The 14375-nt window shown below is 47.1% G+C and overlaps 1 long non-coding RNA gene across 1 annotated transcript; it reads right to left on the reverse strand.

The window, feature by feature from the left end:
• Positions 1-840: 840 nt before the first annotated feature.
• Positions 841-12696, reverse strand: 4930518P08Rik (RIKEN cDNA 4930518P08 gene). Its single transcript, NR_045364.1, has 4 exons — positions 12473-12696; positions 11906-12226; positions 1396-1605; positions 841-1270 (listed from the first exon to the last, which is right to left on the reverse strand). It is a non-coding gene; the product is annotated as an RIKEN cDNA 4930518P08 gene (long non-coding RNA).
• Between the last annotated feature and the right edge of the window lie 1679 nt (positions 12697-14375).

The following is a 14375-nucleotide window of genomic DNA, read 5'->3' on the forward strand; positions in this document are numbered from 1 at the left end:
GAGGAAAACAACAGGCTCAAACCCCAGCACACTCTCTTATGGCCTATCCACATGTTCCTTACTCTGACAGTGGGAATGGAGACTGTCATTTGAGCTCCTACATATTAGGCTTTCTCCATATATCCTCACGTAACCCACAGATGTCTACCTCAGTTGGGAACATGCTCTGGAACACCTAAGGGGTAGGGAATGAATAGTTAGCTTCTGGAGGAAGGACAGGCTTTCCAAGATGGCACCCCATGGAGCCTATTAGTCAGGCCTTTTGGCCCTTGCTGTAATTCTCTGTGTGGCCTCTGACTAAATTTTGGTGTTCAGAATTCAGCTCCAGAGATCCCCACAGGCCACCTTTTGTCATCAGTTCTGTTGGCTAAGTTGGTCCATGTGATGTATGAAAGAGCTCATTTTCCCTTGTACCAAATGGACATATGCAAGTGAATTGAGAGATGGCTGGTTGAGGGCCCAAGTCTACCTGGAAAGTTGGTGAGAACTGTTTCTTACCATTTGTTCCCAGAGCCTGGTGCCTAGGACAGCAGCAGAACTAGCCAGGCAACATTAATCACTTCAAATAATGACCCCCTGAGAAGCCCCTGCTGATAATTCCCAGATGTCACAAAGGAAGGAGACAGACAGGATTTATGCCTGCCTCTCTTTAGTCCCTGGAAACCAGCCAAAAGGAACTTGTCCTCTGCAGAGAAAGCTGACTTTAGTAAGTCCTGGGTAATACTAAACATTGTGTCCATTCATCCACTCCTTAAAGTGTTTTTTCCCTTCCTAGAATTCACATCTCCAAGCTACTGGCCTATTATCTGAAACTAAAAATACAATGTAGCCAAGATGTGGCAAGAAGAAAAATTTAATACAAAGGAATATGAAAGGCCTCACCCCGCCCCCTGCTAGCCTTCACACCTGGTCTCTTTAATCTGACCAGGTGTTGCAGGGATAAGGGGCGTGGCCCCAGAAGCTCCTTTTGCCCATCATGGCCTTGTTCTTTCCAAGCAAGAAACACTGACTAATGTCAAGGAGTGATGCCCTGCCCAAGGTCACAGCCCTGCTGAAAAGTGGTGGTGCAAGCTGGTCACAGACCTGCTGAAAAGTCGCAGTGCACACTGCTTCCTATGGAGGGCTCCATGCTTGCAGAGGACAGAGAGGTCCAGGTGCTACTAAGTGTCCTCTTTTTCTCCAGGTCCCTTTACATTGTTGCAGGACACTGCTCTTGTTTGTTCTGTCTGGAAAGCTCCAAGCTTCCTCCTGGTCCCTGGATGTTTGTGAACTAAAGGAAAAGTCACATCAGTAGAAATGCTATGCTGTGGCTCTGGTTTCCTTGAAAATGAGGCTTACAGTGTATCTGCCTATATAAATCTTTCACCCACTGGCCCAGGGTGAAAGGCCACTTGCCTTAGAATAAAGATATTTCAGTGCCGATGTGGAGTGTCCAGGTCTTCTTTGGGTTTCCTCCAGTCATTTTTTTGAGGTATGGTGTCCCCTCTCTCTGCTCACAGTAAGTGACACTTGTTTTCATAGTCACCCATCCTCCAGCGTCCAATATCTTCCTGAGGAATGGTGACAGGCTGGGCTGTACAGCACAGCAATCTTTCTAGAGACTTTCTACAATGCAAACATAGGTGCCAATTGGTTCAGCAGACCTACACAGACAGGTATGTGTCAGGCAAAGCATGAGGTCCTAGACATACTATAGTGGCAAGGATGCTGTTCTGTCCATGGGCTGAAGTCTAGTGGGTGGGAGCACAGAAAGGTGAGGTTACTGCAGGATGACAGAGCTCACATGTGCTGAGCACGCATGGAGCCCTGGTCAGTCTCTAGAGCCTATGAACACATATGTGCACACATGCATGTATGTACATGCACACACAAGGAGAGACAAGGAAGCATGTGTGGGAAAAGTCTGTGAGTTTGAAGGTAAGAGCAAGGGAGACCATTTGGAGAAGGGAGCAGCTTCAGAGTCTGGAAGAGTTCTTGGATGACATGACATGTCACCTCAGTCTGGAGCAGGGTTGGTCCCAGCAGAGAAAACAAAGAGCCAACTGTGGGATCTATGCTCCTGTGTCATAGAGTTCTCAGATGCAAGAAAGTTCAAGGGATGCAGAGAAAGAAATCCTCAGCTCAGAATCCCCACACCCCGACACACAAAGTCCTCTGTGACCTGTGCAGGGCCTGTGCTGGGGCAGAGATGAGGAGCTGCACTCTCTTGAGGTGAGAGCCTGAGGAAGAGGGGCTGGGAATAGTCAGAGGGCTGCATTGTCACCTTTTTCTTTTGTGTGTGCTGGTGATGACATGCAAGGCCTTGTTACTCTGCCTCTGAGCTACACACACACACACACACACACACACACACACACACACACACAGCTAAATCTGAGGTTTGTCTAAAGACACACTGCCCAAGCTGATCTTGAGCTCCTAGGCTCAGAAATCCACCTGCTTTTTCCTCCTGACTAGTAGGGCCCTCAGATACATGCCACACTTCTGGGGCCCAGTGGGAGGACCTGACTTGAACCACTGGGGCTGGTCTTTGTGCTTGGGCCTTGTGGGAAGGGGGTGGGACCTGTTCAATGGGGCCTGTCTGAGCTCCCAAGGCTGTGTATTTGTGCCAGGGTGGGGTCACATGTGTAGGAGGTGTTAGGGGCAAGGGTTGTTTGCCAGGGCCAGGGCCCAGACAAATGTAGCCATGCCTTGGGCTGGGTGGTAAAATCAACTGATGCCTCAAAACTAAAGAATTGAGACAGATCTGCCTCTTGAGCCCTGTAAAGTATCAGTTCAAAATAGACAGAAGACCTGAATTTAAACCCTGAATGCTGAAGCTGTTGGAGGGGGAAGAAGGAAAACACTGCTTACACAGGCATAGGCAGAACTGACTGGAGCACCCACAGCACAGGAGAGGGCCCCATGTGCTGGAAAATGAGATGACACAAAATTAAAATGCTTCTGCACAAAACAAGATGCTATCATTAGGGAAATCAGACCTCCTAGAGCCTGGGATAAGCTCATCACTGTGGGGTGTTAACATCTAGAATGTACAAAGAGCTGCAGATATTCAACTCTAAGGACAATTGGTCAATAAATGGACTAATGAACTGAACAGTTTTCAAAAGGAAACACGGCACAGCCATGTCCGCTGGGAATGGCGGGGGTCATGGAGCAAGCATTACTGCTTGCCAAGGCTCCAACAAGGCTGAGCCACAGGCTGAAGCTGCTGTCATTCTGTCTGTCACTTTGGGGTTTGGTCTGTGTGTGCTGAATTCCTGGGGGCTTTCTGCAAGATCGTTCATTTCATGTCTTTTCGTGAGACAAATTATGCATGAGTATTTTTAGGAAAATCCTAAAGTAAACTTTATCTGGCCATGACTTGGAAGTCTTCCTTATGCCCTGGAGATTGTTAAGCACAGATAAGCACATACCTAGATAGGACATTACTCCAGGAATCTTCTTAGACTTCTACCCCTGAGCTAACACAAACTGTATAAAAGGAGCAGTGTAAACAGAGACAATTGACAAACTCGGACTGGCCAGGAGAATAGGTTACAGAGTCAAGGCCTCTTACAATAGCTTACACTTATATAAAAATGTAGTTTACAGATAGGGGGGTCATACAGGGTATACCTCTGGAGGAATAGAATTCAGTAGACTGACTAAAATTAGCTTTTCCTACTTCATAGCTTAGATGATGAAATATATAATAAAAGGAGATAGGTTTCTGCATTCGTATTCATAAAAAAGCCTGGTTCAGATATTTTCTGTTTGTCTGGAAAGCTTTCAATTGCAAACACTTCCAGCCTCAGAGCAGGCTGTCATATAATAATTCAACATGTTTGCTTTGGAGGAGACATTCTTTAAATTCTCTAAATTGGAGTTACAGGGCTGATAATAATACAATCTGTTCTGTTTGCATTTTCTAATTGTAACTGAACTCATAATCCTGGACATGTAATAAAAAGTCAGACACACTGTGGTGTGGCCTGAGCCCTCCTGACAAGTCACACGCTGTACTCCATGGTGCAGCTCCATTGTGTTAGTGTTCTGACAGCTGTGTGGGAATTCAGAAGATGGAGAATTTTCTTGCTCTGATAAATAGCATTAGAGACTCATGGATGAGCCCCAGCTCTGTGTTCATAGCAATGGACATGACCACTGCCTTTATGTGTGGAGCTGGGCTCTTTTTCCTACTACTCCCCTTCCTGAAGGACTGCTCAGTGTCACCACTACCTGGAAGTGAAAGTCATACCCCAAAAGTGAGTAGAGCAGTAGTAGACACACACACTGGAGCAGCAACTGTGTTGCTCTTGACTGCTGCTCTCATATTTCCTGGTCAGGTAGTCAGACAGGTAAGGGGAAGTCACCAGAAAGAGCAGTACCTCAGTCTGCAGGGGCTGGCGGGCAGGGCAGAGGCTAAAATGGCGCTGAGGTGTCTGCCTGACACTCTCAGAGCACTGTACAGGGTGACACAGAGGCCACTAAGGAGGACTAAGGCTCCATGGACAGGCTGCATTTCTGAGTTGGTGGGGACACAGGAGAAGCTCAGAAGAGATCATCTGTCCTCTGCTGAGGCTCTTGATTTGTCTGTGCTGTGCTGACAACAAGCAGGTGATGAGACCAAGGGCCTCAGATCAGGGCTTGAGTCTCCTCGGCTCTTAGGGAGCAGGTATCACCTGACAGCACAAAGGCAGCTACAGGTGCTCAGCCTTGGGTAGGATCCTGTCTGAGGACACTGACTGAGGACATCCCTGGTATGTGTAGCATATATAGCCCCTTTTGCAACTTTTCCAACAAGGCAATAAGGAAGTGAGTACAGTGTGAATGAGGCAAACATGGCTGAGAGAGAGAGCTCACTGGGAAATGCAGATTTCATGTATTCAAGACCAAAGAGAGCAGGCAGCTTGTATACCAGAGAGAGGAAGAACAGACCCCAGCTCATTTGTGTTGTTTCTAAATGGCAGGGTGTGAGGAGGGGGCAGAACAAGAACAGGAAGAAAACTGCTACTGGAAAAGGTAGGCTTCTGCTTTCCTGTGGAGAGAGATTCCATCTGGCCTACAATTTAGTGACCAGGTTCATGATGAGAGAGCCATGCGTCCAAGGACATGACATACAGGAAGTAAGAGGGACTTCTGGGAAGGAAAGTAGAATCAGGGAACACCCAAGTTTTGTGACAGAAAGAAGCTGTGGTTGGGCTAGGATGGGAGCTACACATGTGAGTGTTGTTCAAGGCACTGGACTGATGCTGTGCCCTGTATAGGGAACTCCATGGTCTACCTGACAGCAGGTTGCTTCAATACTCCCATCTGCATTTCTCTTTCAGATAACTGATCCTGGGGGCATTATATGTTGTAAGTGGAATTACACAAGTTGAGGGAGGAGCAGGAAAGTGTAATGGAGACATGAGATCCCTCCATTCCCTTCTCAATTTCAGTGTTCCTTGCACTATGATAGTTGACCATTAGAGACCTTGCAGAGGTGATCATAAGAGAGATGCCTCACTCCTCTGTGTTCTCATTCCTTGTCCTGTTCTTACTTAACTATCTCCAAGTTGTAGAGATAGAGGAAAAAATGTGGAAGAGACCAAGACTCCATCACAACCTATAAGAATGTAAGAAATCTTTGTCTCATGGGAATTTTCAAGCCAGATTGATTGTGAGCTCAGGGTCTGGAGTTGCTATGCAGTGTGGAATGGGAAGACAGCCCTGTTGGATGTGAGAATAAGGAACATGTGACACGGAGGCAATGAGTCACTGTATGGCTACAGGTGCCATATTTACACAGACTGATGGCTTTCTTGATCCTCTGCTTGGGGCTGATGTTTTGCCTGCTCTCTTTTGCAGTTCCACTAAGCAACTGCTCCAGGACTCCCCACCACAACCCCTGTGGAACCCTCTTCACAAAATGGATCACCTTCCTCTCTTTCAGTAGTTGTCTTACCTCAAGGTCTTGGAGCATCTTATATGAAAGGAGTTTAGTCACATATTCTGGGGCATTTCCTCTCTGTTCCCTGAGTCAGTTCTGGCTACTGCCCATATCCTCAGAAGCCCTACCTTGTCAGAAGGGAAAATCGTGAGGTTTTGTGATGCCTGTGGCCCTGCCCAAGCTCTAGCCCAGGGGCAAGGACAACCACAGCTTTCCCAGGACCTGCCATTGCCTCTGAAACTTGTGACACAAGCTTGGAAGGTGTGGCATGGTTCCAAGAAATGGAAATGGTCCCAAGCTCTACATCAAACCAAATGTCTCCTTGTTTCAAGAGAAGGACCTGTAGAATAGCATGTCCTACCACTGAGAGAGGGACACAGACACCACTAACAACTAAACACCAGTCCTTGCCATATGGAATATACTGGAAAAACACCAAAGTTTCTGATATCCAAAAACATCAAGAAGCTATTTGTAAGCCCACTCAGAACTTGTCCAAGGGCACCCAGCACACTACAGGTATCAGGACAGCATCCATCCTTCCTGAGAATTGTCAGATCATCCATAACAATGGGGAGCCACAGAATGAAGACAAGGCACCTCATATGGGAGAACCTGTCACACTCCACCCATCCAGGAAACTGACCCAGTTTCAGGAACATTTCCCAGTAAATAGTGATCATTATTGTAAAAGAAGGTCTCAACTCTCCCAGGCTGCCAAGCCTTCCATCGTCAACTCCAAACCCTACAAATGTAGTAAAATGATGGAGTCTGTTCCCTTGGGTGTACCTGTAAAGAAGGACATAGCAACTTGTGATATACATAACACCATCAAGAAGGGTATTGGTGTAGGAGACAAAGATGTGCCTTCCACTTCAAGCAACAGCCCTGGGAAGGGGCTAAAATCCAGGAACCCTGCACTGAGGACAGACACTCTGTCCTACAAGAACCCTTAGGAGCAACATTCCTTCCTTGACTCAAACACTGAAAGGAAGCTGGAATCAAACAGCACAAAGCTCCCAAAGAAACACAGAAGACCATATCAGGAGAACCTTGAGGCAAGGGATCTGAATCCACCTGGGGTTCCAGCCTCAAAAGTTCCCCAGGTTGGGTTTGCCTCCTCACCCATCTGTGGTTCCAAGGCTGAATACTATTCCAAGGCTGTCATGGTCCTGGAAAATTTACATCACAAGGATCCATGAGGGACAAGGGTGGAAAGTATTTCAAATGCCAGGATTGAGAGTGCTGAGTTTACATTCTCACCTGCAGAGGTTCAGGAGACCCAAAGAACACCTCCACCTGCTGTCAGCCATGGGCCCTCAAAAGCCCAACCAGATCGATCGCAGGGATACCTGAGTATTCGGCAACCTGCTTTTTGCTTCCAGGTAAAACCCCCACAGAGCCGAACTATCCAATGCACAGGAAAAGACAAGATGCAACCCAATACCAGCCCCAAAATGCCAAAGCTTCAACCATGGAAGAGGTTTACACATGTGGACTCAGGAGATAGTGATTGACCCTGAAGAAAGTATCACACCTTCAACAGCCAAATAAAGCAATATAGTGGAGGAAAAAGAACAGCTGTCTCCTGCATTGAGAGTGAGTCAGGGATCCAGTGACATTCACAATGACCAAGCCATCACTATGGATCCCAGGAACTTTGGATCTTTACAGGCCAACCAAATTCCAGGCCATCTCCAAACACCTACCACACACAACTCACAGGACTCAGGTCTAAAACCACAAGCATACCGTAAGGTTGACTTAATATCAAAGGAGCAGCCAGAAGCCTGGCTTGTGAAACATGATCCAGATGGACCCAATACAGTACATCCTGCCAAGGTCAGCTTGCTTTCGCAGTACTCATGGCCCAGAATACATGCCAAAACATGCAAGCTTTCCAGGGCTTAGATGAAGACCCATGAAAGGGTGGAAACTAAAGAGATCAGTGTCCTGAAGGATAAAATCAAATTGTTGGATCCCAAGTGGCTTCATCACTATGAAGAGAGGCAGAGTATTGTAAGATCTACAGGCATACGTCAGGGAGAAAGCCTTAGGGGAGTGAGGCCTTCCATCCCAAGCTCCACCCAGCTCAATGATACAACCTGGATACCAGGAAAAGTAGAGATTATTTCTAAATGCTCTTGGAAGTACATCAGAAGGAATCCATTACAATATGAAAACTTCAGCAGAAAATATAACAGGCAGGGAGATTCTTTACACAATGATCACACCCCAGCATCTACTGTCCAAATGCAGGAGGTTGTAACAAGATACAAGGACATCTACAATATGGTAGCTGAAATACAATCCCTCGTGAGTATTCTTGTCCAGATCCAGGAAAACACTGAAAGGGACCAACCAAAGGTACAAATGTGTACAGTGGAATCACTGACATCCCAGCTAGGTGGCTCATCCTATCCTTCTGGGGGTCTGTATTACACAGATCATAGCAGAGTACCAAGCAGAAAGAGCTGTGGCCATGTCACAATCCCTGAGATGCATAACTGTCCCTTCACATACAGAGGAATTGAAGACAAACTGCAGTCATGGATTGAAGACCTGAGAGCCTATGATCAACATCGGAACCAAGTAAATAGGGGGATGGGCTTTGACCAGTTCCACATGCCCAACGACTTTGATCTTCCATGTACGTACAGCAGAACTGGAGACAAACAGGAGACAGGTATTGCAGACTAGAGAGCCTGTGACCTATTTCTCAAGAACATGTCAATGCCAGGGACAGAAAAGTCCACAGTTGCTTGTAAAGGCAGAAAGGCTGTGTAGATGATGGGGTCCTTTTGCTCTGAAAGGCCCTCTAAGATGGGCCAAGAGGTGAAACTAAAAGATGGAAGGAAGAGACTAGAGGGCAATGGATGGAAGAGAAGAGCTACCTGAAATTGAAGCATCACCCACACACTGAGGCCTGGCAAGTGCCATTCCAGAAATCCCTTTTCTAGTGACTCAAGCAAGAAACATTTCTAGAACAACTTGAAAGTCAATCATGGCAGGAAGTTGGAGCGAGACTGGCAGGGTGACCTCTTTGAGTGCTGATCATGGTCTGCTGTCGACCATGCTTGCCCAAAGCCCAGTTTCCTCAGTCCATAAAGCCAACATCCTAGAAGGGTTGAACATCCCATGAGAATGCCCACCCCCAGGAGCCTAACTTCCTTGACCTGAGGTCTCACCTAAGTCAGAAAGTAAGACACCTGGCATCTTGTGAGGCTCAGGTGGGGCCCAAACCTGAAGGTTCTGGAGCCAGGGGATGTCATGCTAAGGGACACTCCAGCCTCATACCTTCCCTGATCTGCCTTTCAAATTCTACCATCTGTGTCTCTTGCTAACGTTCCCATTTACCTGGAAAAACTTCATCAAAAGTTTCAAGTCAGCTGCCATGGTACAGAATCCTCTCTCTTCCTGGTTATCTGCAGGGTTTCAGGGGCCTCAAAGCAGGACCCTATCTGCTTCTGCCTGGGCCATACAACTGCACAGGAGCACTGCCTGCCTTGTCAGGACCAAGCTTGCTTTCTCCTGGTTAGAACCTGCCAGAGCAAGGCTATCCTGGGAGCCCAGAGATTCAGCATGTAGTCAAGCCGGAGCCTTGCAAAGATGATGGGTGACACACAACAGGTGGGTAGGTGGGTGGCCTCAGAAGACACTGAAGAAGTGAGACTATCATGAAGACTGAAATAGGATTCCAGTATCAATGATGAAAGCACCATGACTGTGGAGTCACTGGAGGTGCATCAGTGATGTCACTGCTGAGGGCTAATTGAGCCTCCCTGACAGCCTGATGTCACTGCCTGAATTATCAATGAATCTGGCAAAGTCAGGCTTGAGATCTGTAAAAACCTTTCCTCTACTCTAGAATGCAGGCATGTGGGCCTGAAATCACAATAGCGGGAGGTATACACTTAACAAAACAGTTTCCAGAATGGTCCCCTGGTCCTCTGCCACCTCACCGAGCCACACTCCCCACCTCAGCCAGCCTGTTCTCTCTCTCTCTCTCTCTCTCTCTCTCTCTCTCTCTCTCTCTCTCTCTCTCTCTCTCTCTCTCTCTTCCAGAGCATCTAGAAGCAACATGGAGACTTTGGTGACTCTCTGCTCTCTGAATGAGCTTGAAGTACACCAGAGAGCAGAAGGAGCATTTTGCCAAAGAGAAGGTTTCAGAAGGAGCCCCAGCAGGATACTTCTACAACCAGGAGAGAGGTGGCCACAGAAGGACCACAGCAGAACAGCAAGTAAAAGGTTTGCAGGGATGAGGGCCTCCCAAGCTGGTGAGCTGAGCCCATGCTCAGCTCAGGAAACTAGGTGGGTACTGTTGGGAGCATGCCCTCCCTATGCCCATCAGAGAAGTGACATTCTCCCCCAGAAAGGCATTTTAAGAGAAGGATTGAAAATGTTCTGCAGTATGTGAATAACATTGTCTAGGAAATGGATTACTTTTAGGTTAGTGCATTGTCCCTGTAGCTACTTTCCAGAGCTGGATCTAAGTCCAAAGGAATCTTTTTCTATACATGGGACAGAAGGATGCTCATGACATCATTAGAGACAGCCTACTGCAAAAGATAGGCTCAGACACAAAGAGGCCCATCATAATGAAGATACCACGATGAGTTATGCCCAGCCCCCTGGGGGCAGCTACTCCTATCAACAGTGGGGGTCATTTTGGCAAAGAACAAAGCAGAGTGATGAGAGACATAAGCCATGGCCATCAATCATATCAGCTCCAGAGGCCACAGACATCCAGTGAAAAACAAGGTGATCACAAACAGGGACAGCAATCAGCCTGAACCTCTGGCTAGGTTTTACATTTGTGCAGGTGTAGGTATGGGTACACAGAGGCATAAGAAGGCCCAGCATCTCACACATCACAAGGAGGGCTCAGGAATGCTGGGGCTGTGCTATCTCCTGCGCCCTGGGCTTCCTTGAGAGAAATGAAATCCCCAGGACAGAAGCCAGTTCTCCATGATGTAGTCTGTGGGAGCTGAGCCTGGTAGCCCCTCAGCTCTCCTGGGTGACAAAGTAGTGTTGTCCTCCTCAGTTGTGATTTGAATAAAAATGGCTCCAATAGGCCCATAGGGAGAGGAGAGATGACCTTGTTGGAGTAGGTGTGGCCTTGGTAGAGGAAATGTGTCACTGTGGAGGTGGGCTTTGATGTCTCATAGGCTCATGCCAAGCCTAGTGACTCAGTCTTCCTTCCTGCTGCATGCAGACCCAGATGTAGAACTCTCAGGTACCATTCCAGCACCATGTCTGCCTGCATGGTGCTAGGCTTCTTGCCAGGATAATGGACTAAACCTCATGACTGTAAGCTTTTCCATGATGTCCCTAACTAAAACAGTAGTCATTGTTTGCCCCCTCAAGATCCCTTGGATATGCCACACTGAACTTGCATCACTACAATGTTTGGTGACTATGGATGGCATTTGAGGGATGTGTCACTCTGACCAGGGCTCTCTTGCTTTCCATCTTCTCAAGCCTATGTGTGCAGTCGTGGGGTCCATGGGCAAGAAGCCTCTGCCCTCACAGGACATAGCACTAACTCTAGTGATGGGATCTTTGGCTCTGAGCATCCTCTCTCTAACACCATCCCAGTGACCCTTGCTCTTGGCCTAAACCACAAGCCTGGAAAAACCTAAGCTCCATCACAGACTTTTGAAAGCAAGCAGAACCTTCAATCAAGAAATACTATTTCCTAAGAGCTTTTTTAACTCCAGAAAGCATGAATTGCTGATTGATGTGGAAGCCAGACCTAAGAATTCTCAATGTGACTCATAGCTGGCTGACGTTTATACATACACAAAGCACTAACACTACACTCAGAGCAGAGGAGGGTACCTAATGTTATCAAGAGCATGACCTGGGATCATACAGTAAGTCCTTCTGGGTTTCCAGCACTTGCCATTCCATGAGACCAGCCGAAGACCAGGCTATCCTACAGGACTGGCTCACACAAAGGAAGGGGCTTGTTCAAAGTGCAGGAATTACCTGGGCACTGAGCAGGCCAGGAAGGGTCCTGGCTAGGCAGCACTCATCTTGAGGAAAGCTTCAAGTCCTAGGGTCTGTCCACTTGGTCATGAAGATGCATCAAAACAGAGGAGCAGCCTGTTTTGCTGCTCTAAAGCCTTCCAGATATTCCCACTATGAGAACACAGGTCACCTTTCCCCTAATTTAGGTGCAAATGCGTGCATATCTGTCTGTCTGATTACATGTGTGTCACAGACTTGCAACACCTGTGGAGGCTACTGATATGAAACCCTGCTCCATTTCCTGGGCTGGTGTAGTTCCTTCTTCCTCCAGACAGGTCCCTGGGATAAAGAGGAAGAGAAAGAAGTTGGAGGCCTGCACCTTTTCTGTAGCCCACAGGGGGCAGTATAGGGCCTGAGTTCCCAGGGGCTCCTCCCACTTCTCCCTCTTTCAAACATTCTTCCAGCACTCCCCTTGCAATTGCCTTCCCTTTCGGGTCTCCAAAGCCCTGCTCTAAGATTTCCTTATCTCCTCCCTTGCCACACTCTGTAGGACTCTCTGGCTGGGCTACAGTTGGCAAAAATCACCTTGAGCAGAACAGTGTCCCCAGATGCTATGGTTTCAATATTGCCAGGCATGTCAGCTCCACAGTCAAGTCCGAGCCGCCCCCAGCACCTCTGAATTCCCCCCAAAAGCCATGGGGGACACAGGTTCTCTGTTGGTTCCTGGGTAGGGATCCTTACAGGAAGGCTTCCAGCAGATACATTAACAAGGTCCAGATCTGTTCTACTCCAGATTCACTGCACACCCAGCAGTTAAACAGCGGAAGAGCAGCGAATCTTTCCGATACAGTCTGATTGGCTGCAGGCATCATGTGCAGCATGCACCATGTGATCAACTGGCAGCCTGTAATTGAATCCATTCCTGTGATTGGCTGGAATTTCTTTGCTGTGATTGGCTGACATTCGATTGCTTAGTTACAAGATTAACCTACCCTTGGTTCATATAGGAAATGAGGTCACAGGTCTCTGTATGGTGGCCACATTGGACAAACCTCATTGGTTTTTGTCCAAACTAGAGTTCAACAGTCCCATTTCTTTCGTCCTTCCAGGTCACTCAAGTATGGGCCTTGATGGGCCGTGCCACTGTCTGCCAGGATTGAAAGGAATCTTAAGGATTCCTTACAAAGTTCACATTTCACAGTGCCAGGTTAGCCCCGCACTCTTAGGAATTCCTTCTTCGGCATTCTGACTATAAAGGCACGATTTGGTGGGAAAGAAGAGCAGCTCTTTGTTCAATAATTAAGGCGAGTCCTAAGAGATACAGGCAGACAATATTGCTGACATCCATTCTTCCTCAGAACCCTCTCTGAGGCACAGGGAGCAAAGCTGCACAGCTTGACAGTCAGGCCTCAGAGGCGGCTCAGCAGCTTGTGAGCCCCACTGCTCACAGGCTGCAGATGGACTCCGGAGTGCAGGGTGACTGACTGAGAGGTGCCCATTCCTGCAGGCCACCTGGCAACAGGCATCTTAGTGATCCACAGGCCAATCCATTGCCTGCTTTGATTAATTTAACCATGATGATTTGGGTCAATGGTCTTTCTCCTCCCATCTGTGGGATTAACACTACCCTGACACTCTCTAAATTCAAACTCTGAAAGAGGAGAATCAAAAAGAATTGTTTGATGTTGTTTTGAGACAAGGACTTGCTATTAGCACAGGCTAGACTAAAACTTTCTGCAATCCTGACTTAGTCTCCCTAAAGCTTGGAAACACAGGCATGAACCTCTACACCCAAGAGAACATCAAGAGAAGGCAAATCTCAACTCAAAATGATGAGCGTATCCTCCTGCCATCAGGAATTTGAGAGGCCAGAAGGCAGCGGGCTGATATAGTCAAAGTGGTAAAATCTGAGAACATTCCTGTCGGTTGTGTTCACTGTATGTATGTGTGTGTCCCCAAAAGACAATTATGCTGTTGGTATTCTATATATGGTGTTTCTGATAAATGTATACTTTGTATCGCTGTTTTAGATAGAGAAAAAAATAATCAGCCAATCAGTTTATTCCAATGAGGATTTAACGCATGCTCTGTGGAGATGTCATTTCTTTGGCGTTCCTCCCAAATGGGAATTTATTATGCCACACTTCAGAAAAACAAAACATGAAACCCTTCCTGCTTGGGAACATGATTCCAGAGTTAAGAATTTGGTTAGTGCTGTCTAGCTTGAATTTTGTATATATGTATACATAAACATATACATATGCATACATATACACGTTTCTCTCTCTCTCTCTTTCTCTCTCTCTCTCTGTCTCAGTCTCTCTCTCTCTCTCTCTGTGTGTGTGTGTGTGTGTGTGTGTGTAAATAGCTATGTATACCACTGTTCCATATTTCATGTGGTCCATAGAAGAAGTATATTTTCATTTTTTTATGTATATATGAGACTAAGCTGCGGTCTGAATAATTTTCTCTAGTGGTTTAAGCAGTT

Source organism: Mus musculus, chromosome 13 (genome assembly GCF_000001635.26).
Source record: "Mus musculus strain C57BL/6J chromosome 13, GRCm38.p6 C57BL/6J".
In the NCBI taxonomy this organism is placed as follows: Eukaryota; Metazoa; Chordata; class Mammalia; order Rodentia; family Muridae; genus Mus; species Mus musculus.